Consider the following 24,694-nt stretch of genomic DNA (forward strand, 5'->3'; position numbering starts at 1 on the left):
TATGCTTCAGTTACAATCAGAGTTTATCAGTTGCCTTTCCAGAGGGGGATAGCATTTTTCATCATAAATACTTCAGAATTGTCTTGGTTCATCATATTGCTGAGAATGGGTCATTCACAGCTGATTATTATATAGCATTATTGGTATGATTTACATTGTTCTCCTGGTTCAGCTCACTTTCTTTTGCATCAAGTCAGATAAGCCTCTTCAGGTTTCTCTGAAAGCATTCTGCTCATCATTTCTTATAACACAATAGTATTTTTCCCCATCATTTACCACAATGTTTTTGGTCATTCCCCAATTGATGGGCATTTTCTCAGTTTCCGATTCTTGGCCACCACAAAAAGAATTACTATAAATATGTTTGTACATATAGATCATTTCCTTTTTTGAGTATCTCTTTGAGATATAGACTTTTAATTATATTGCTAGAACAAAGTGTAAATTTTATAACCTTTAGGCATAGTTCCAAATTGTTCTCTAGAATGGTTGGATCAGTTCACAACTCTACCAACAATACATTAATGTCCTGTCCTAATTTTCCCACATCTCCTCTAGCATTTGTCATTATTCTTTTCTGTCACATCAACCAATTTGATAGGTGTGAGTGGCACCTCAGAATTGTTTTAATTTGCCTTTCTTTAATCATTAATGATTTACAACTTTTTTAATATGACAATAATTAGCTTTGAATTTTATACCCATTTGACTGTTATTCACTCTTTTAACCAATTCCAATGAGAACAAGTTTCAAGCATTATCCACTCCTCTCATTTCCCCTCCACTAGAAAAGCTTTCATGCTTATAATTTATCCCATTCTACCTCTCCCTTCACGCTTCTACATCCCTTTTTCTTACCCTTTAATTTTATTTTATTTTAGATTTCATCACATTAGACTCAACTCACAACCATGCCCTCTGTCTACAAATATACCTTCTAACTTTTCTAATAATGACATATAAAATTTAAGGCATTATAAGTAAACTCTTTCCATGTAGGCATGTAAAAGTTCAACCTTATTGAACTTCTTATAATTTGTCTTTCTCATTTACATTTTATGCTTTTATTTTGTATTTGAAAGTAAAATTTTCTATTCACATGTGTCATTAAGAAATACTTACAAATTCTCTATTTTATTAAATGCTCACTTCCTCTCTTCCCCCACTCCCCCAGAAGGATTATACTCAGTTTTGATGGCCAGGTGATTATTTTATCATGGAGTCATTAACTTCCATTTGCCCAAATCTATTTTTTAAAGAATTATTTTCTTTTTTTAATTTGTTTATTTTTATACAAATGATTTTTATACATTATTAAAGTATTCTTGTTTAAGAGTAAACATAGTACCCCCTCACCCCCAAATATGGACCCTTATGAGGGAATTATTTTCTTCAGTGAGTTTCTGTTACCTAAGGAGTTTTGCTCTTCAGTAAATTTGGTACATTTTTTTCCATTTGGCAAATTCTGCTTTTAAAAGAGTTCTCCACTTTAGTGAAATTCTTGCCATTTCTGTTGTTTAATGTTATTTTCTTCAGTATTTTTTGTGAATTCTTTAACCTAGCTGTTGATGCTTTTTCATTTTCCTGCCTCACTCTCATTTTTCCTAATTTTTGCTCTACTCTTATTTTTCAAATCTTTTTGAAATCTTCCAAGAATATTTTCTGTACCTGAGATCAGTTCACGTTTTACTTTGAGTTTATGAATGCAGTTGTTTTGACTTGTCTTCTGAGTTTGTGCCTTGATTTTCCCTGTCTCCACATTAACTTTCTATAGTCCGATTCTTTTTCATTGTTTGCTCATTTTTTCCAGCCTATTTCTTGATTTTTCACTTTATGTTTAAATTGGAGTCTGTTCCCAGGTGGAGGGGACACTTTTCCAAGCTTCAGGTTTCTTGTGCTGCTGTTTTCAAAACTAGTTTTGGGGACCTGTTAGTTTTGAGTTCAACCAGCATAGTATGATTTAAGAAAAGATGAGGTCCATTCTCCTGGTCAATGTACAACCACAAGCACTCTTCATACTGGAAGTATAATTGGAGAACCCCCTCCCCTGTTGCCATAGGATCATCTGGGGTCTTTGACCTGGAGTATGATCAATGTATCAGAGTCCTATATCCAGTACCAGTAAAGGGTTCCTTGTAAACTTCTGATCAGTTGTCAGATCCCCTTATAATCTGTTGGTTTGAGGGTTCTAGTAGCTGCAACTTTTGATTCAGTTGCCCCCAAGGTCTGCTGCTGCCTTACTGGAGCTCAGTCTAAGCTGGTTTGCACTCTACCTTAACCCCTATGAGACAGTCTTTTCCTGCCAACCTACTAAGCAGTCTTGGACTGGAAAATTGTTTCTCCCCCCCATCCTTTTTTTTGGTTCTGCCACTCTAGAATTCATTCTGTAGCATGATTTTAAAAGTATTTGTAGGTCAATTTGGGGGACATTAGGCAATTCCCTGCCTTTACTCTTTCTTGGTTCTAATTCTTTCTCGTTTCTACCTATATTTTTTAAGGTGATGTTACTTATATCAACTTGGAATTTTCTGGTAACTTCCATCCATTTACCAAGATACTCCATTCTCATGCAAAATAGAACAAATATATTTAATCCTTTTCCTCTAAGACAATCCTTCAATTATTTGAAGACAGTGATAAGTACATCCCTTAAGTTTTATTTTCTCCAGGCTACATGCCTTCAGTTCTGTAAACTGAGCCTTAGATGGTGATGTTTTTGTTTCCTGCACTAATTTTGATCAGGTTCATCTAGCACATTCTAGTTTGCCAGTGTCCTTTCTAAAATATGGTATCCAGAAAGCATGACTCCAGATGTATTTTTATTGCAAGAGGCTGATGAAATCAACACCTCCATTATTTTTATTTCTTTTCCCAAAGTCTGATGTTACTTAGCTTTTGTGATTTCCGTACCACTCTGCTTGTTTCTCTTATTTGTAGTCCACTAGAATACCTATGCTTTTTCCAAAGGAATTATTTTTGCCATCTTTATTTTCTACTTGCATAAGTAATTTGAAACCAAGAAGAGAACTTTAATTTGTCCCTATCAGTTTTCTTCTTGCTACCTGCTATATGCTTCAGTAGTACAGTCTTTATAGACTTTATAAAATACAGTGGGGGGATTGATGAGGTTGTGTCCTCAGATTTCACATTGCTGTTTTCTACTTCTATGATCTTGAGCATGTTTTTCAACAACCTCTGTGGATATGAGGTTACTCACCTGTACATTAGGGGATTGCACTAAATAACCTCTAAGGTTCTTCCATCTCTAAATATATGATACTATGATCTTCAGCTATGCAATGTTAGGATATTTTTAATCCAAATTTTGTCTTTGAATCTATTAACTGTCACAATCTTTTGGATAAATTGGATAAGTTTGTCTTCTATGTTTTTATCCAAATCATTGATATGACATGTTCATTAGAATTTGAGAGCAGGTAGAAGGTAGAAGTGAGTAGAGCACTGACCCTGAAGTCGGGAAGACGAGTTCAAATTGGGCCTCAGATATTTATTAGTTGTATAAACTTGGGCAAGTCACTTAACCCTGATGCCTCACACCTGGAACCATTTCCAGTTGTCCTGGCCCATATCTGATCACTGGACCCAGATGACTCCAGAAGAAAGGGTGAGGCTGGTGACTTAGCACAGCACTCCCCTCACTCAAATCCAATTCATGGGTTTGTCATGGCATCACCTCCCTGATGTCATGGTTTTCTTTGGGAATCAAGGACAAACATCATCATCATCATCAGAATTAGAGCACTGACAAGAACTCTACTAGAGATATCCTTCTAGGATGGAATTGATTTGTCACCACTTTTTTCAGTCAATTCATTCACTTCTGTACCCACCTAACTCTACCATCATTTACCTTATATCTTTTAATCTTGTTTAAAAGGGTATCATGAAATCTTTCTGACTGAAAACATTTCTCTGGTTTACTAATCAGGTGTTCTGTTGAACAAAGCAATCAGATTGGCTTAGTGTGACTTATTTTTTTGATTTAATTTTATTTTTCCAGTTACATGCAGGTAGTTTACAACATTTATCCAAGTTTATGCGTTCTACAGTTTTTCTATCATCGTCCCTTCCCTCCCCTCTTCTCATGGTGGCAAATAATCTGGTAAAAGTTTGTCTGACTTATTCTGAATGAACTCATGCTGATTCAAGTGGTTCAGCTCTTTCCCTAAGTTTGTAAACTGTGTTTTTAATAATTCATCCTAAAATGTTACCAGAAATTGACAGTACAGTCAATGATCCATATTTCATAGCTTGAGTATGCACCTTCCACTCTCATTCTTTAAATATTAGATTCACCTATAACATCTCTCACAATCATCACAATACTCTTAACTTACCAATATATAATGGACTCCCAACCTTACTTTCTTGCATGACCCTCAGACCTATTTCATTTATAGCAAGTGACTTAAAACTATTTGAAGTGATCTCCTAACATTCCTTATTTGCTAGAAACACAGTTTTCTATTAACCATTCCTTTCTCAATGTGAAGACCCTTTCCCTTGGTACAGAAATAGAGTAAAATAGGGCTATGAGTAGATCTACCTTGTCATTTGTAATCAAATCCACTCTTCAGGTAGAATACATCTCCCTTCCTTGGTCTTCCTTAAATTGAATATAACTTTTATAAAGCCATTTTTGGTTGTCTTGAGTGCTCATCTTAATACTCAGATTATAATGAGTTTTAGACTTCCTGACATTATTTTTAATTTTTATTTAAAAATATAAAATACTCTGACATTCTGCTCTCCCTTCTGTCTCTTATATGTATTTTTTTTAAAAACCTGAGCTCATTGGTGAGCATCTAATGTGTCTCCTTTGGGCATCTTAAGAGATCCTTCCTCCGTTTCTTTCTCACTGTTATCAATTGTGACTGCACTCGCTTAAAGGAACTCAATTTCCTTTACTTCATAGGCTGATTTCCCTTTTAGAGGTTCAGGTTAAGGACTTTAGCTATTCTATTTTTGAACTCTTTGAGCTCAAGTCTAAGATACAAATCAGACTTAGTGCTCCCTCCTAAATATCTGGGATTTAAAATAATATATCCTTAGACCCCTGCAGGGTTTCTACTATTTTCACTTCAGTCGGTTCAGGTCCAAAATTGTCATTCAACTTCTGAAGGATGAAATGATCAACAATGCACATCAGGAATTTATCACCTGCTCTGTTTTTATTTTTATTTTTCTTGTTGGTGTTAAATAGTTGTTTACTGATGAAGGTGGGTTGCAAAGGAATCCCTAGGTTCACGCAGGGCTATGACAAAGCACAAGTTAGAGTGAAGGGGGGGAGCAACACAAAGGTTTGGATCCCAGTCTCAGCTCAAGGTGGAGGTGTGTTGGGTAGTCTTCCCTTCCTGGGGTCACAAATGGAAGGTTCTGACTTAGGAATTCGCATAGGGATTTTTAGAAATGTAGACAGCAATAAAGAGTGACTCATTGCCGTGTGACATTCCCCTTACACCAGTGCCTGGACAATACTTGCCTTCACTAGCCAAGCTGATGGCCCTGGCCCGTTTGATGTACTCTTGCTGGGCCTGCTTGACATTTTCTGGCTTCCCTCCCCAGATTTTGGCAGCAGCTGATTGTAGAGTTCGGCCATAAGAAAAGGTCAGATTCCATGACTTGGGCAGGGGACATTTATTGATGGCATTGAGGAACAAAGTGGAATCCTCCTCGGTCTGGCCTCCCGACATGAAGGCCACACCAGGGACTGCAGGGGGCACGGTGTTACGCAGAGCTTTGATAGTCGCTGAGGCGATGTCATCACTGCTATACTTCTGGGAACAGTCATGACCTGCTATTACCATGTTGGGTTGAAGCACAGTCCCTTCAAGGAAGACATTGTGGTCATTCAGAGACTTGAATACAGAAGCCAGAACATTCTCCAGGATATATTGAGACTGAAGAAGGTTATGGTTTCCTTCAGAGAGGATGTCCGGCACAATGAGGGGAACCAGGCCATTCTGCTGGCAAATACTGGCATACCGACCCATCACATTGGAATTTTCCCAGATGGCAAGAGGAGAGGGTGTATCATCCCCAATCCTCAATACACAACGCCACTTGGCAAAATCAGCTCCATCCTTCTTGTACTGGGTACAGCGTTCAGCCAGGCCATCCAGGCCTTGGGTGGTGGTTTCATTATTGGTCCCTGCCAAGGCTACCACACCCCTGTCCACCTTGATGCCCACCAGAGTATCCCTGGACTTGATGTACTCTGGGAAGGTTCGGCCATCATCACACTTTTGATAGAATGTCTCATGGGAAAGTAGGATCCCTCCGATGTAGTTGCATATTTCATCCTCGGCGGTCACAAATAGCTGGCGATAGGCGCGTCGGTTCTTGTCTGAGTTCTCAAGGCCAAGACTTGTAAACCGCTTACTCAAAGTACAGAGGGACTCATCCAAGCTCAGAATGCCCTTGTTGGGAGTCACCAGTCGGTCAGCAATCTCACTTAGCTCCTTTTTCTGATCCGGTGTCAGGGCTGGGGAAGTAGCCATACTCGCTTGGCAGTTGTACCTTTCTGTTGGGAACCTTGACCTCGTGAGATGGAATTAGACTGAGAACCAGTGGGAACTAACAAAACTATGTTCAATCAGAATGTGAACCTCATCACATTCCATGGCCCAATAGGGACTATTGAACTCCAGAGGGGGCGGAGTTTGGCCATTTAAAGGGACCTCCCCTGCAAGGTGGGTTTATTTCCTTTGTTTCTTTTCTTTTGGAAGGTTGCCTTTCATTCAACTAAGACTGGTAGTGGGTGTGTGAGGGTCTGAATGTAGATCTTCCCTAGATATTAGGGAAAGTGCACTTGCTCCTCTTAGGGAATCATTTTTCCATCCCCTTCCTCACCTGTTCATTAACTAGAATGCAAACTCCTAATAGGTAGGGAGGGTCTCCATTGTAGCTCACAATGCTTAACACATCGTAAAGGCTTAACAATTCATTGAGAGAACATAGACAAGGCAGCTGAGAGACCGAGAGAATATTATTTTCATTTATTTGAATATATAATTTACTTGAATATATAATACAGTTGTAGTAGCCTGGTCTTGGGTGAGAACCTCCCTGTTTAAAAAAACAGAGCTCAAAGCTTCTTCAGAAGTCCTTCATTTTCTAGATGAGGAAAGAGGTTGAGAAGTAGTGTGACTTCTTCAGGGTCACAGAAATAGTCAGCATTTTGATTCCAGATCCGGTTTTCTTCCTTCTGCACTAAGGTTAAAAACAAGGAGAAAATTAGTAATGGGGAAGAGGGAGAGAGTACTTTTAAAATGCACTTTCTTTTGGAATGTTCACTGTGAATTCTTCCTATTTATTTTCTATGGTGGGAGAAATAAAAGATTTTTGAATATCCAACCCAAAGCAGGTGGGAGGGAGTAATCGATGAGATTTGATTTGGCCTAAGGAAGAAGTTAGGAAGAAAAAGAAAATGAATGCTGAAAAGGTGACTTTAGGTAAAGAGAGATTTAGGTACAATAAGTCTATATCTAAGATTTCTTCTTGGCAATAAGAATTGATTCATGGACCAATGTGTTTACCCTCTTTCAGCTCTTCCAAATATTTTTTACCTCTACTCTAGGGTTTTATATCTATAAATGGAAATATTTACTATATTCATATATATAAATTTATTTATGTAATACACATATATTTAGGAAATGAGGTTAAGTAATTTGCCCAAGGTCACACAGCTAAGGGTCAGTGCTCTGTCCACTGTGCCACTTAGTTGCCCCTCTAGAGTTATATTCTTGGCTGCAAGGATCTTTCCTAATGATACACCCCTTACTCTCAATATCACTGAAAAGTCAAATTTTCCACGTTTATAAGCAGAGACCTTCATCCTTGAATTCAATTTAACAAGCATCTGCTAGATGGTGTGGTAGAGATAGCACCCACCCCGGAGTCATTTAACTTGAAGTCAAATCCTACCTCAGAAACTTACTAACTGGGCTAACTGGGATCCTGGGCTAATAAATCAACCCAATCATCTCAAAAAGCATCTATTAGATCTTTACCATGCCAGACACTGTGAAAGACCCTGAGGTTATGGAAGTCCAGAGTCCCTGTCCCTCAAACAACTTGCATACTGTTATACTCTATCACATATCCAGATATTTGATTATAGCCCATTATAGCTATCCACTTGGAGATTTGTCTTTCTAAATTAGCACATACCCTTCAGGTGACTTGGTGATTTGTAGTTTTAATGCACCACCCTATCTCTTCTATCCCCTCCCCCTTTAAACTTTAGGCACATTTTTAACATTATATTTCTTCCTTCAGGAACATGAAGTATATTAGTGATCAAAGGATACCACTGAACAATTGGAGGAATCCCACAGCCAACTTGATTTTGCAGGTTCTTGGTCCCTTGGAGGAGGATATCACCTATATAGGCAGATATGTCAAATGTTGAGTCAATAAGTTTTTATTAAGCATCTACCATGAGTCCAACACTGTGCTGGGAATATTCTGGGAATATAAAGAAGGACCAACCCTCCCTCCTCCCCAACAGCTAATGAAAACAAATAGTTACTGTTTTTTTAATTTAATTTAATTTTTTTTGAGTTCCAAACTTTCTCCTTCCTTTCCCTCTGAAACTCATTGAGGAGGCAAAGGTTTTGATATAGGTTATCCATGCATGGTCATTAAAAATATATTTTCATGTTAGTCATGTTATGATAGAAAACACAGAAAAAATCCAAGAAAAATAAGGTGAAAAGGTTAGGCTTCAATCTGCTTTCAGATTCCATCAGTTTTTCCCCTCTGGAGATGGCTGACGTTTTTCATTATAAGCTCTTCAGAATTGTCTTCCATCATTGCATTGCTGAGAATAGCCAAGTCATTCATAGTTAATCATCATACAATATTGCTGACATTGTATGCAATGTTCTTCTGGTTCTGCTCCTTTCACAGAGGTCCTTATTTCAAGGGTCTTACAGTCTGATGATGGAGACATTATGGGAAGAACTCTGTGTCAACAGGTCATATAGGAGATAAATTGGGCATGATCTCAGCTGCAAGGGACTGTGGGTAAGATGGACTAGAAAAGGTTTCTTGCAGAAAGTGAGACTTTAACCGAGACTGGAAAGAAGATATGTTTTCTTATATCTACTGAGAACACAGGGAACACCTCTGATTGTTCTCTAGTGCCTGGGACTGCCTTCTAGATAATTGACAACAGGGAATTAAGAAAGGCAGACTCTACTTAATTGAACTGCCCTTTCCTCCCTGGTCTAAAAACATGATCAAGGAAATAATTTGACTTTTTTCCCCCTTTTAATTCAATTTCTCTTCCTTGGACTTCTAGTTCAGTAAAGGACAGTAGGAAGGATTTATCCCTTCTTCTTTCTTCCAGGAAGAAAAATGTCTACAGAAGAAACACATAATGAGCATCGTATACTTGTCAGAGACCCAAGGAATGAGTTTTTATAACCCCAGCTCCTTGTTTGCTACTGTTTTTCAATTTCCTTTTCAGAATACAGATCATAGACTGACTCTTGTGAATACTTTGTGTCCATATTGTGTATTTTTTGTGGTGGTAGAATTAACAGCTGTCCTATACTTATTTTTAAACAGGGTGGAGGAATTAAGTTTCAGGAACAACAGTTCCTGAAAATGGGACTTGAGAATAAGTGATTCCAGAAAGTTAATACAAAATTTCCCAGGGAAAGGAGATTACCTCACAGCATATTCCTTTAGTCAATAGAGGCTACCCTGTGGGGCAGGGTATATCTGAACCTTCCCAATGCTTCTTTTTGACCAGGGTTACTTGGTCCAGGCAGGTTCTAGGTAAATGAGATGTATTTGTTCAGCATTCTTGTGACTTTCTTTATTTAAATAAACCTTTCTGAAGGCCTTCATTGGTTCTTGGGGATCTCATTCATTTTCTGCACTGGCAACAATAAACATTGTTCCAAATGCAATTACCTTATTGTGGGAACTGACGACTCAGTTATCTACTTTGGGAGAAACCTAGATGCAAGCCATCACTAAAATTTTTCAGAAAATTATTCCCAGAATAATCTGGGATCAGGGCCTAAATCAAAGAAAATTAACACTTTGAGTGTCAGACTCCAAGAATTGGACCTCACAACACCAGCCCAGAATTTTTTTGGGCACCATTGGGTAACAGGAGATGGTGCAGAAGTACATATATTGAGCTACAAAGCTATTCTTCTACTCATCTCATCTCTTCCTTTTAGATATATACTTTTCCATTGCTATTTTCCAATAATGAGTCAAAGTGTGTGAAAAATATAGTCATGGGATGTCTTTAGGAGTTTCAGATGCTGTGGAATTTTTTTTTAAGACTTGACAAGACATGACTATGAGTCAAAGTTTAAAAGTAGTGGATCTTAATCACTTAATCCCACCCTTATAATTGACTACTTATGTGATGTCTTGGGCATATTATTAATCAACCAATGTTTATTAAGTCCCTGTTATGTGGTAGGCAGTATCCTATCCTTCATGTGAGGGATACAGCTACAGGTACAGGAATGAAATAATACTTAACTCTTGCATTCTAATAGAGGATTAAAAAGTGCACAAAAATATAAGACACATAAATCTCCTTCTCCTCTTTCTCCTCCTCCTCTTCCTTCTTCTTCTTCTTCTTCTTTTTCTTCTCCACCTTCTTTCTCCTTCTTCCTCCTCCTCTTCTTTTTTCCATTTTTTCTTTTTCTTACCCTTTTTTACTTCTTCCTCCTCTCCTCCTCCCCTTTCCTCTTTCCTTCCTCCCTCCCTCTCTCCCCACTCTCTGAATTGAAAAAGCATATAGGCAAATAAGAGGTGATGATCAAGTAAATGAACCATTCCTAGCACCTCATATATCAATGAGTCTTATACAGATCTCCTGGTTGGTAGAAGAAAGTATCTCCAGAAGATTCATCATGTCAGGTTCGGTGGGCAGTTGCCTCATATTACAGCTGCAAGCTCTGCCTTCATAAATCCACATGACTGTCTCCTCCAGGACTTGGGAAAAGACCTAGGAGGGAGCTGTCCGGATCAAGGCTAGGACAGTTTCTTGCTCTGCTTCCTGCCATAGTTGTCCTCTACTGAAGTTGTACTCTCTCTGTCCTTATTCTTCTGGGTTTCAGAGTTGCAATCCACCAAAGTTTGGTCCCTTGCCCTATCTAGCTCTCTGTTTCTCTCTGTCACTCCTCTCCAGTCTGAGCTCCATTCCAATGCATTGTTGTATTTCCCCTAAGTGTCTTATTCTTCAAATGGAAATACAAAAGGTGAATAAATTGCAGGGCATTATGGAAAAAGTGCTAGACTGAGGTAAGAAAACCTCAGTTGAAGTTCCTTTCAGTTCTGAATTTATGAACCTATCACCCTAAATTTTTAATATGTTCATCACTTCTTGTGAGGGTTAGTTAGGAAGAACTTTGACCAATGACTATATTTTCTTATAAGTGTTAAATATTTATCTGTGGCTAATACTCTTTTATCACTCAAATTCCTTCTGTATAATTTGTTCAGTTATGTCCAGCTCTTGGTGATCCTTTTTGAGGTTTTCTTAGCAGAGTATTGGAGTGATTTGTCATTTCCTTCTCTGGCTCATTTTACAGATGAGGAAACTGAGGCAATCAGTGAAGTGAATTGCTCAAAGTCACCCAAATAATAAGTACCTGAAGCCAGATTTGAACTTAGGAAGATGTCTTCCCGACTTTAGGCTGATACTTTATCACTGTACCACAGTCAAAAAACTATTTGGTGGTTTCCAGTCTATTATAATCTTTCAATGTCTTTTTAGTTCTTGAACAGTAAGAATTATAAAAGAGAAAGGTTACGTTGATTTAATCTTTAGTCTTTTCCCAGGTTCCAAAAGTTGCCTTTGATTGTGTTTATGCTTTCTCTGGCTAATGACATGTGTCCTTGTGTGACTTATACGAGTCTCTTACTTTTCAGATATAGACCTGTAGGGTAAATTTGAACTCTTTCTCATGAAACTGGTGCAAACAAAGCTATCCTATTAACTTTAATGAGAGCATCACGCACAGAAGCTTAGCACAGGCTCACTAACTGACCATCTATGGCCTCTCCTGTTTTTTTTTTGGTATCCAGGAAACTGAAAACAATCCTGTTCTCTTTATCCAGGCCACAGCTGTCTTGGGCCAGGTTCCAATCATTTTGATCTGGTGAGGATTCTTGTTGGCAAAATAAGCCAGCCGTGAATGGGCTCTAATAACAGTGGTGACAGCTGAAATACATTTCATCATTTTGATCTAGGTGAATGTTCTCAGTAGTATTGCTTGAAGACCATATGTTTTCTCCTCCTACTCTTACTGCATAAGGGATTTCTGAAAACATCAGAAAGACATTTTCTTTTTCTTCATTAAACTTTTGAAAACTGGAAATTATGAGATAGTGTTGGCTAACACATCATTTTGTTAAACATGGAAATCGATAACTTGAAAAATGGAAAATATCTCCTCCCCCAAACCTCTGAGGAATCAATCTGTCAAACAGCGCAAGAAATTTGTTACCTCTAATTATGATATATCTCATTTTAAACATTCTGTATACAGTAATTGATCAAAAGTCTTCCCAAAGCAATTCATTAGTCCAGTAAAAAATCATGAGAACCAAAATTGGAATATACTCATTTCTAAATCCTTGCATTAGAGAGAAGCTTAGCAGCTGCAAGTTGGCATAGGGAGAGATCAGATACAGCTGATTTATCAAAATGGATCGATCTTGCCAGTTTATATATTCTGCGGTTCTGAGTAAGGGACACCATGGACATGAGTAGAGCTTCCCTAGCTGGACCAAAATAAAGTTGGTCCAGTTTCTAGTCACATTATATATTCTACCATATGGAGCTGTCAAATTTAGAATATATTCAGCAGAAAAGTCTTTTTTATTCATTTAAATGATCAATAAAAAGGAAAAAAAACATGCTTTTTTTCTTCCTAAAACAACAGTAACAGTTTTTTTTTATAAATCTTTCAAGCTAGAGTCTTATCCCCAACAATGAGAACCTATTGACTATTATAAGTTTTGGCCAACAAGCCAAACAATGGAGAGAGAAAGACAACCAAAGAACTTCTAAGATACAGTAGAGATTCCAAGCTCATCCTTATAACCCATTACGTGTATCCCTTTGGAGAGAACTTATTGCCTACTATATTTACCTCCATTCAGATTCTATTCTCTCTCTTTTCACCCTGTTCTTTTTCAAAAGCATTTTGCTTCTCATTACCTCTTACCTCAGGCAGTTCATTCTTCTATCACCTTCCTACTTTTTTGTAGGGTAAGATAGATTTCTATACCCAATTAAGTGTGTATGATATTCCCATTTTGAGTAAATTCTGATGAAAATAACATTCATTCACTTCCCCTCATATCCCTCTTCTTCTCCTTATTGTAAAAGGTTTTGCTTGCTTATTTTTTTTGTGAGAAAATTCATCCCATTTTACCTCTCCCTTTTCCCTTGTCCCCCTACCTCTCACCCCTTAGTTTTATTATTTTAATTATCATCCCTTCATAGTCAACTCATATCTTCTGCCCTCTGCCTATAATCTATTTATGTATAATCTACCTATCTATCTATCTATCTATCATCTATCTATTTCTACATAGAAATGTGAACAGTTTAACCTTATTAAATTTCTTATCATTTCCTCTCTGTTTACCTTTTAATGTTTCTCTTGAATCTTGTATTTGAAAGTCAGATTTTCCATTTACCTCTGGTCTTTTCATCAAGAATACTTAAAAGTCCTATATTTCATTGTTCCTTTCCCCCAAGAATATTATATTCGAAACCATCTAATCCTTTTATTTAAAGTTGCTAAATCTTGTATTATCTTGGGTGTGGCCCAAAAATATTTAAATTATTTCTTTCTGGCTGTTTTCAATATTTTCTCCTTGTCCTGGAAGCCCTGGAATTTGAATATAATATTATTGGGAGTTTTCATTTGGGGATCTCTTTCAGCAGATTCTTACACTTTCTATTTTACTCTCTGATTGCATAATAGCAAGTCAGTTTCCCTTAATAATTTCTTGAAAGATGATATCTAGGCCCCTTTTTTGATCATGGTTTTTAGATTGTCCTATAATTTTAAAATGATCTCTCCTGCATCTATTATTCAGGTCAATTGTTTTTCTAATGAAATATTTCACAGTCTTCTATTTTTTTCATTCTTTTGGTTTCTTTCATTGTTTCTTGATTTCTCATAAAATCATTAGCTTTCATTTGCTCAATTCTATTTTTTAAGGAATTATTTTCTTCCTTTTTTTAAGGATTTTTCAAGGCAAATGGGGTTAAGTGGCTTACCCAAGGCCACACAGGTAGGTAATAATTAAATGTCTGAGGCTGGATTTGAACTCAGGTACTCCTGACTCTAGGGCTGGTGCTCTATCCACTGCTTTTGAACCTCCTTTTCCATTTGACCAATTCTGTTTTTTAGGATATTCTTTTCCTCATTGCCCTTTTGTACCTCTTATTATTTAGCTGCCTTTTTTAAAATGCTAATTTTATCAGTATTTTTTGTGTCTCTTTTATCAAGCTTTTGACTTGTTTTTCATGATTTTCTTGCATCACTCTCATTTCTTTTTCAATCTGTCCTTTACCTCCCTTATTTAATTTTCAAAATCCTTTTTGAGCTCTTCCATGAACTGAGACCAATTCCTATTGTTCTTGAAGTCTCTGGATGGAGAAGTTTTGACTTTATCTTTTTTGAATGTGTGTTTTGATCTATCCTGTTACCAAAGTAACTTTCTGTGGTCACAATTAGTAAATTTTTCTGTTGTTTGCTATTTCCCCAACCTGTTACTTGACTTTTACCTCTTTGTAAAAGTAGAACTCTGTGTCCAGGGTGGAAGTGCTCTCTCCCAGGCTTTAGGGGTTTTGTGCAGGAGTTTTCAGAAATACCTCTAGGGACCTGTAAGTTCCAAAATAATATGATCTAAAAGGAGAAGTGTTTGCTACTCTCCTGGTCTGTGCTCTGGTCTGTGAGTGACCATAAGCTTTTCTTCCCTTTAACTACGATGAGGGTCCCTGTTTCACTGAATCTGCAAGTTCTGGCGTTACCTTGGAATTGCCCTCCAGGATTGTGACCTGGGTCCAAGTATGGACAAAGCAACAGAGTCCTGCCTCAGTGCTAGCAAAGGGAACCCTGTAATCTTCTTCTGATTAGTTCATAGACTGATTAATTCATACCCTGATTAGTTCATACCCCTTCTCAGTGTATTGAGAACTCCAGAAGCTACTAATTCAGTGGCTCCCAAGACCTGCTCCTACTTTGCTGGACCCTGTCCTGGCTGGCGTGGTTTGTATTGGACTGTGCTCTACTCTCACCCTGATGTGACAGGCCTTTTCTGTTTTTGGTGTCTGTAGGTTGAGAAACTACCACTACTGCCAATGATTTACTTGCCCTAAGAGGCTGCTCTGGGTCTGCTTGGTCTGGGTCTGTTACTGGGCTGCCCTCCTCTCTCACCCTGATGCCACTGACCTTTGATACCCATCTTCTAACTTGTCTTGGGCTGGAGAATTGTTTCGCTACTACTTTTGGGGGGGGTCCTGCTCTAAAATTTGTTTAAAACCATTATTTAAAGGTATAGGCTAGTCTTTACCTTTACCCTGCCATCTTGGTTCTGCTTCCCCATAAGCTTTGTTATTAAAGGACATCTGGGAAAATTGATAGTAGTTCTTAACCTGGTGTCTTTGAACTAAAAATGCTCTTTTCAATATAAGGAACATCTTTTATAAACTTATGTATTTTGGATTTTTTTGCATTATTTATTATTATATCATTTATATTGTATAGATGTAGAGAAGGGGTCCATAAACTTCACCAGACTGGAATAAGGAGTTGAGAATGCTTGAAAATTTGTTGAGAATAATTGGGTTAAAGAAAGCTTTTTAAACTTTTCTTATCCTTTTTGAAGACCCACTCTGATCTGGGGTCAAGAGCTCTATGGTGGTATCTCTTTAGCCATCTTTTCAATATTTGTCATGGGAAACTGTCCATTATTTTCAATGTGTGAGCAAATGAACCACACTCTCATAGAAATAAATGAGTGTCTGAAATAAACAAGGGGAGCTGATGGCAGATCCAATTTGTATGAGGATGCTAAATATTAATTTGCTTTCCAAGTGAGAAAGAACTACTCTTGTGCCCTTTTATACATGTCATACTGCAAGGAGCAGTCTGTTTAACCATATCATCATATGGTTTTAGAGGCTTCCAGTAGAGGAGAGAGTCCAGCCCCCTGCCTCCACTTCTCATCTGCTCTCACAAATTGCCATTTGCTCACTTCTATAGTGTTGGGAAGAATTTTTGCTGGGTGAGTAGGAAGAAATTTTGAGTTTACAATGGCTAGTTTTTTGGTGCCTATTTTCAAGCTTAATCTCAGTCATCCTCTAAAAATGGAAACCTATTTGATTCTTACACATGAGAGACTGTGCTCTAGAGAGACTAAGTGATTTGTTCAAGATCATACAGGTGTGAATAACAGAATCAAATCCCGATTTGAACAAAGGTCCTCTGAATTAAAATTCATTATTTTCCCCACTGCACCTCAGGATCTCCAGAGGAAGTGAATTTTAGGTCATGTTCCTGAATCCCATTCAGCACTTAACAAAAAGATTGTTATGGATATTGCTTTATGATTCTGACTTCCCCCTCTCAAAACTGTAGTTTAAGCAGGATGTGGTGGCACTGGGCTATTATCCTCACCAATGGAAAGACTGAAGCTGGTCAGTTCTGAGTTTCAATGGACAAAAAAACCCCAAATTATCAGAGGAAACAGTTTCCATACAAGGAATTTCTTATCTCTCCTAAATCCATCCAGATTGAAAGAAAAGATTAATCCATTATAGTGAATGCATTGGCACAAGATAGTTTTAATGAGGCTGCTTCTTGATTCAGTTGTACCCAACTCTCCTTGACCCTATTTGAGGTTTTCTTGGCAATGATACTAGAGAGGTTTGTCATTTCTTTCTCCATTTAGTTTTACAAATGAGGAAACTGAGGCATACAGGGTTAAGTGGCTTACCCAGGAAGGTCAGATTTAAACTCAGAAAGATGAGTCTTCCTAACTTTAGACCCTGCTCTCTATCCACTGCATTCCCTAGCTACCTAGAGCACTAGAATGGTAGGCAGAAGTTTTGGCTTCTGGTTTCATCACGCTGTGAGACACAGGTCAATCTACTTTTTGGTGGACCTTGTGTTTCCAATCTGAGAAAAAAAGAGGATTAGGTTAGGCAACTTTTAAAAACTATCCTATCAAGTTTATAGTTCTATGTTAGCTCTATGATCTATAGACAAGTCAAAGAATGGCTAAAAGACCTTCATATTACTAATGACAAATGCATTTATATAGAGTTTTGAGACTTGTATGGTGATCTTTCCTCACAACCATTCTTGGAAAAGATTGTGCAAATGTTATTAAACCCCATTTCATAGAAATGAAAATTAGGGCTCAGATGGAGCAAAGGATTCCCTAGTTGATTACTAGGCAGGACACAAGAAATTAGTGAGGATGGAGGGAAAGATGACTGTTTTTGGAATCAGATGGTCTGTTTCAAATACCCTTTTACCAATTAGTAAATACACATTCTCAACCAAGTTAGTTCATGTGCCAAGCTTTTCAATTTGCTTGCCAGGTAGGTGAGGGATGGACAGTGAGGTCCTTCCTATCCCAAACATGATTTTCTGATTCTATGTTCAATCTCTATTCTTTATTGTTGGCCCTCTTTATTTAGGAGTAAAACTAGTTAATTTTAATATAACACTTTTTTGATTTGTAAATTTCTATAGAAGTAATCTCTCTGATAATACTTTAATTATTTTGAGTTACAATATCCGGAAGGGGCTTCATTATTTGAATATATACCCAATAATTCCAGTGGACTGGCACTAATTACCACATTTTACTTAACTATAACTCTAAATCTGTAGATTTAAATACATTTTATTACTTCAGAAACATTGCTATTCAACTAAGGGTCTAGAAGTATTAAAGATCTACAAAGATTGTTAACTTGATTCTTTCTTTTAAATAGACTAGACATGAAGTTTTATTCTCTGGGATTTAGCAAACCACCAGGAGGTAATTGGAGACCATCTAAAAATGAACTCTGTTAACTTTTTTTTTTTTTTAGTTTTTGCAAGCCAATGGGGTTAAGTGGCTTGCCCAAGGTCACACAGCTTGATAATTATTAAGTGTCTGAGGCCACATTTGAACTCAGGGACTCCTGACTCCAGGGCCGGTGCTCTACTCACTGTACCATCTAGCCACCCTGTTTAACTTTGTTTTATAGATAAATAAGCAGTCATTTGATAAGCATTTATTAAGCACCAATTATATTCAAGGCCACTGAGCAAGGTGCTAGAGATATCTCTGTATGGTATCTATCTGGCCAGATTTGGAAGTTGAAAGGGTAAAGCAAAAACAAAGGGGAAAACCCACCCCCGATGAGCCCATCTTTGGAATTTTGATTTGACCGCTCTTCTCAAAGGCAATAACTTTCTTTGCTCCCAAAGAAGGGTTACTCCTCAGTTATTTCCTCATTTGCTTGGGTGGAAACAATGGGTACATACACCATGGTTTACACATGCCTATTTTCCTCTCACCAGGATTCTTGGCTCAGGATTTTAATTGGAGGGTCACAAGAAAAACCCACAAACTAGCTTAAATTCTACTTTTGGGAAGTTTATAAACAGAAATGGCAAAGTAATGATTGTGAGAGTTTCCAAGCTAGAATTGAAAACAAACAAACACATAAACCTAGCTATTTTAGGCAGAGGGTTTTGACCTCTGTCTTTTCTTCTAAGCCATTCATTGAACTGTTCTGTTCTAGATCCCCTATTCCCAATTAAATATAAACACAGATCACCAAAAATGTTAGGACCAGTCAGATCTTTTTATTTGAAAAATCAAAAATTAGGAATATCTTAACTTAGAGAAATGAAGAAGTAAATCTCTACCAGATGTAGTTAGAGAGGGGTCAGAGAAGGGTGTTGTTTTGGGGTGGTGGTGGTAATTGCAGGTCACTTCACACGATTTTTTTGAGTCTGAGAGAGGCTATAGCTCATCAAGTTTCAGTTCATTTCTTTAGAGTTTTTCCCAAATGGAGACTGTGGCCTTTGGAGCCAAATCTGCACTGTGTACATTCTAGTCTATGGCTTCAAATTGCATAAAGTCTAGCAAAACTTTTCTTTCTTTCTTTCCATATGTGATACTACAATTCCTTAGTCTTTGAAATTGCTGAGTTTCTCCTTGCCCAGTGCAGTTTCCTAGAAGTCCATGCATCTCAGGACCTTTTCCCACCTAAAGGGAAATTGGTCTCAACAATCGGTTAAATATAGACTAAGAAAATTAAGGAACTTATATTTCATGACTGTAAACAACATGTGTACAAGTTCCAAAGCCTCTCATGAATTTGTAGTCATATATTCTGTCTGGTTTAATGCCCGAGTCCATGACCAGGTAAATAAGACTTCTCTAGAAAACTCTCAGAAATATCTTGGTTGTAGCTCATGTTGAGGTTCCCCTCAAATCTGGGTAACAACACTCCCTATGTAACATGGACATTGGCTAGAAGACAAAGTTTACTTCACCTATGGCAGGAAATGAAGATGACGAAGAATCACAGGCGCCATGAACAAATATGAAATCATAAGCATGCAGATAAATCATTAGCTTCCCTCTGAAAAGGACCTTAATTTGGACATTATTACTTATTTTGGGGAGTCCCTCTTCCCTTTAGCATTCTACAAAGTCTCTCCAAGACTTGAATCACCCTGAGGTTTACACGATCCCCTAAACCCCAAATAGAGGCATATTTTGAGAGGTGCCAAAAAAAATCAGACCATTGATATTGGTTCTGTACTGTCTGTTTTACTTGCAAGCTCTGTTCTGTAAGTTAGAACTGCATATCAGGATCACAAGAATTTTTCCCTTTGTAACCTGAGTTTTCTGCCAACCCTGGAACACTTTTCATGAGGCTCTTCTAATTGCTGGCGAGAACACCGGCTTAGCACGGTGTGTCTGTTTGAGGGATGCTATTACTTTGGGAGCTTTTTCTCCACTAATTAAGAGTTCCATGAAAAATGACCAGGGTTGGTTGAAAATCTGAGTTGTACCAGGGATAAGCCAGAGACAAAAAAGGGAGTTGGTTGCTAAATTTTCAATATGAGTATTTACATCTCAGAAATGTTCTAGAACTACAAATGAGGGCTTGATTTTTTTGTTTTATTGTTTCCTTGGGTTTAAGAAGGAATGGAAAATACCAACAATGCAGATTAAATTTAAAAGTGGCCTCTCTATGGGAATAGGTAGTATATGCACACATATTTATATGTTAATAATTTATATATTTTATATATAATGTGATGAATAAATATATTCATATACATAGATGTAAATAAAGTATATAAAATGTATAATATAAAATTATATTGATATACATAAATATGTATGGTATATTTATATAGATATATAATTTATAAATAGAATCATAAAATATATTTATATAAATGTAATATGTGTGTATATCTATACAAATATAGGAGAATAGAAGAGCTAGATGTTAATTATTTACCAGCACACTCCTAATTATATTTTATTTCTCCAAGGAGTGGGGCATTTAAGTGGTGCAGTAGTTAGAGCACTGGCCTTGGGGTCAGGAGGATGGGAGTTCAAATCTAGCCTCAGATGCTTGCCACTTACTATGTGACTTTGGGCAAGTCACTTTACTCTGATTGCTTTGCATCCAGTTGACCTGATTCCTATCTGACCACTGGACCCAGGTGGCTCTGGAGGAGAAAGTGAGGCTGGTGACTTAGCACAACCCCCTCACTCAAATCCAGTTCATTTACTAGTCATGGCATCACCTCCCTGATGCCATGGTCTTCTTGGAAAATGAAGGAGAAACATTATTGTCCCAAGGAGCAAGCTGCTTTGAGAGTCCTTTTTTAATTCTCTCCCTAGAAGATCTGGAACTCTTGGAATCTAGAACTCTCAAACTTGGGGTTACTATGAGTCAAGTCTCAAAGCTGGTGCCACCCAGAAAATTTCCCTTTGGAGACCAGAAGGCTAAATTTCAGGAGCATGGTACTGCTGAGTAGGAGTTTGTATTCAGGAATTGTGAACCTGAAGGTCTCATCTAAGACAGTGCAAGTATACATCTACCACTTGCCATATGCTTCTGCTGCTCATCTTAATCGTGGTTGAGGGAGAAATTCCCTTTCCCATTATGGCCCCTCCATTGCTGCTTCACCGCCCCCCCCCCCAAAGGAAGTCATTGGGGAGTAGATGAAGAGGTAGTTCTATAGATCATGGATTAATGAGATTAAGTAACCAATCTAAAGTCACATTGCTAGTAAGTATCAGGGTCAGAAATGGAGCCCAACTTTTCTATCCCAAATCCAGGGATCTTTCCCACCTCATCACATAACATATAGAAAGATTATTGTCATACTGGTGTGCCATAAAGTCCATATATCAGAGCAGAATCAGCCTGTGGAGTCAGAGAACCTGGACTCAAATCTCATCTGTCACTTAATGTGTTAACTTGGCCTCTTTAGGGATCTCTGTGTCTGGTCAAATGTAAAATGATCATCTCCAAGGGTCCCTTCTAGCTCTAAATCTCATTATTGTCAATTGTGTCCAGTTCTTTGTGATACCATTTGGGGTTTTCTTGGCAAAGAAAATGGAATAGTTTGGCTTTTTGTTCTCCAGATCATTTTACAAGCAAGAAAACTGAGTTTGTAAGTTGAAGTGACTTTCCCAAGATTATAGAATTCTAGAAAATAGATAAGAAATATTGACTGGAGGTAATATAGGGAATATTGCAGAAGGTATTATATTTTCTTCCAACCATTTGGGCTTCACTTTCCATTCTTCCACCCCTTTCATTACCACAGAAATAAATATGAAGGGAATGGTGTAGCATTTCTAATGTAGAGGCAAATGCACCAAACCTACAGATTTAGTAAAATGATTTATAGCAGGGTTTGGTTTTCAGATAGCTTGAGTTGCTTTTATTTAACTTGATATACTGTATTTTCAAAATTTTTTCCCTCATTTTTCTTGAACCCCAGGTTATGACTCAGGAGCTGAACTTTCATGAACATTCAGTATGATCTTGGAAATGCTATTTTACCTTTTTAACAGATCAGCTTCCAAATTTCAAAATGAAGATTACAGTAACCATCCCCTTGGTAGGATTGTGACTCAAAGGAGAAAATGATGTAGACATCACAGTAGGGGTCCTGTCACAGCTCATACATAACCATCATCACCAGGGACTTCTAAGAGATAGCCCAGGGAAGATGTCTTTGGGGCCGACTGAAAAGAAATTACAAATCTGTTCAGTTTCCCCATGGGGAATTTGTCATATGACAATTGGGGCAAAACAAGAGGGTAAAATTGGCAGCTGACTATGCAGGGCTTTACTTAAGGTTTCCAAAGCAGGGAGAGAGAGAGAGAGAGAGAGAGAGAGAGAGAGAGAGAGACAGAGAGAGACAGAGACAGAGACAGAGACATATCTCTCTCTCTCTATCTATCTATCTCTGTCTCTGTCTCTATCTGTATCTCTCTCTATATATATATACAGAGAGGAAGAGAGAGACATATATATATATATTTAATATATGAGAGAGGGATAGAGAGACTGAGATAGATGGATAGATAGATAGACAGACATAGACAGAGAGACAGAGACAAAAAGATAGAGACAGAGAAAGAGAGAGAGAGAAGGCAAGTGATCTGCTTCTTCACTTCCAAAGTTATCCAGGAGGGTCCTGGCCCTTTACAAGTTTTACAGCTACCATTTCAGCAGGATCTGAAGTCCAGCCTCCAAGGTCAAAGCTGACCCTTTCCTGCCTCCTGGCCTCTGTCCTCCAGCCTGGGAGGGAGGGCCTGGCTGTCCTGGGTCAGCAACCCAAGAGAGTGTTCCTTCTGTGGTTATGCAGAGGTCATGTGAGTTGTCACCGGGGTACCTTTCATTTTTCTCAAAATCTAGAGAACAAAGATTTTTCACCCCCAAAAGCAAGGCAAAGAGACTTAGCCTAAGTTATGGGACAGTTCCAGGGAGAGTTTTCCCCACCTTGGATAAAAGATGTTTACAATCAGCCTCAAGGGGCCCATGGAATCTGAGAATATTGCTTTCAAATCATATTTCGGGTGGCAGAGCTTCAGATGACTATTGGAGGCCCTTTCCCTTTTTTGCTCCCTGCTTTTTTAGCACTTAGAAGCTTGATGTACACGAGGAAAACTAGAAGATGGTTTGTTAGAAAAGAAAGCAGATGCTCTCAAAAGGAACCTGAGAATAATGAACTTCGTCACCCAGAAATTTTGTGGGAGGAATTTTCAAGATTAAGCCAGTGCATATTTGACATTGATCATGGTTTCTCATTTCCTGGCAAGGTCATCTCCCAGTCATGATTCCTTTAGCAAATTCTCAGCCCCCCCCAAGAACTCTCAAAAGACTTTATTTTAGTTCACTGTACCTTGCCTTTTCTTTTGGAATTCAGACACTAATTGGTATGGCTCCTGCCTGAAATATGTGGAGTTAAAAAAGTGAAATCTGGACATGTCCTAAAAGCAAATTTTTTTTCATCATTTAATTACAAAAACCAAAACAACCACAGCAACCAGGGCCACCTCACATTTTGCACTTCGGTTAGCCAGACAGGGCCACCCATAGACTCAAGGTACTTTATGGGTCACTCTGCCCTAAAAAACCAGTTTGAGTACCCATTAATGTGTTTACTTATTCTGGGTAGTCAGAGGAATTGCCAAGAGCCCTCTGGGTTTGAAGTTCCCCAGTTTCTCAATTTAAAAAATTTTGCAGATGAATGGAAAGAGGAAAAGACACAGTCATTCAGTCAATCAATAAGTCAATCGGGGAGCAGCTAAGTGGAACAGTGGAGCACAAATCCTGGAATCAAATCTGACCTCAGACACTTAATTATGTAGCTGTGTGACCTTGGGCAAGTCACTTAACCCTATTGCCTTGAAAAAAACAAAAAACAAAAAAAAGTTATTCAGTCAACAAACTTAGAGCTTACTAAATGCTAAGTTCTAGGGAGCCAAAGGAAAAAAAAAAAAGGTCCTGCCTTCTAGGATCTCACATTCTAATGAAAGCAACGGCATGCAAAAAAGCCCCTAAACTATGAATAGAAGATATATAGGGGTTGGAAAAGATTTTCCTACAGACACCAGGATTTAATTTTATGCTAGGAAAAAAGGCAAGAAAACTAAAAAAGAAATAAAACTGAGCTCAGGGGACAAGATTATTGTCTGTCTTCAGCTTAAGGTCTTTCATATGCAAAATGTGGCCAGAAGATATTTTAAACCTTAAATTGACTTTATGAAACAAGAAAATTTTAATGAACACCTGATACTGGAAAAGGCTCTTAGGATAGAACTCCTATCCCTGAACTTGGAGAAATGAACGTAGGATCATGGTAAAATTCAACTAAAGATGAATATTTGCCCTCACCTTTGCTATCACTCTAGATTGTTGTGTTCCTTTAATTCTTATTTGGTTGACCTTTTATCTTTCTTTCATCCTTTCTCTTTCTTTTCCTTCCTTCCTTCCTCCCTCCCTCCCTCCCTCCTTCCCTCCCTCCCTCCTTCCCTCCTTCCCTCCTTCCCTCCTTCCTTCCTTCCTTCCTTCCTTCCTTCCTTCCTTCCTTCCTTCCTTCCTTCC

General features: G+C 37.9%; 2 long non-coding RNA genes and 1 pseudogene across 3 annotated transcripts in view; 2 read left to right on the forward strand and 1 right to left on the reverse strand.

Annotated features, from left to right (window-relative positions):
* Positions 1-24,694, forward strand: part of LOC141491636 (uncharacterized) — a 68,061-nt gene that overhangs the window by 24,700 nt on the left and 18,667 nt on the right. The window contains exon 1 of one of the 2 annotated variants that reach the window (XR_012469679.1): positions 24,160-24,449. The exons of the other annotated variant lie outside the window; for it this stretch is intronic. This is a non-coding gene — a long non-coding RNA (uncharacterized LOC141491636). Of the gene's footprint in view, positions 1-24,159; positions 24,450-24,694 lie in introns of those variants that run through there. 2 annotated transcript variants of the gene reach the window in all.
* On the reverse strand, positions 5,174-6,860 carry LOC141490817 (fructose-bisphosphate aldolase A pseudogene; annotated as a pseudogene).
* On the forward strand, positions 7,245-9,433 carry LOC141491635 (uncharacterized). Its single transcript, XR_012469678.1, has 3 exons — positions 7,245-7,475; positions 8,305-8,432; positions 9,380-9,433. It is a non-coding gene; the product is annotated as an uncharacterized LOC141491635 (long non-coding RNA).

The sequence above is a fragment of the Macrotis lagotis genome, chromosome 6 (genome assembly GCF_037893015.1).
Source record: "Macrotis lagotis isolate mMagLag1 chromosome 6, bilby.v1.9.chrom.fasta, whole genome shotgun sequence".
NCBI lineage: Eukaryota > Metazoa > Chordata > Mammalia > Peramelemorphia > Peramelidae > Macrotis > Macrotis lagotis.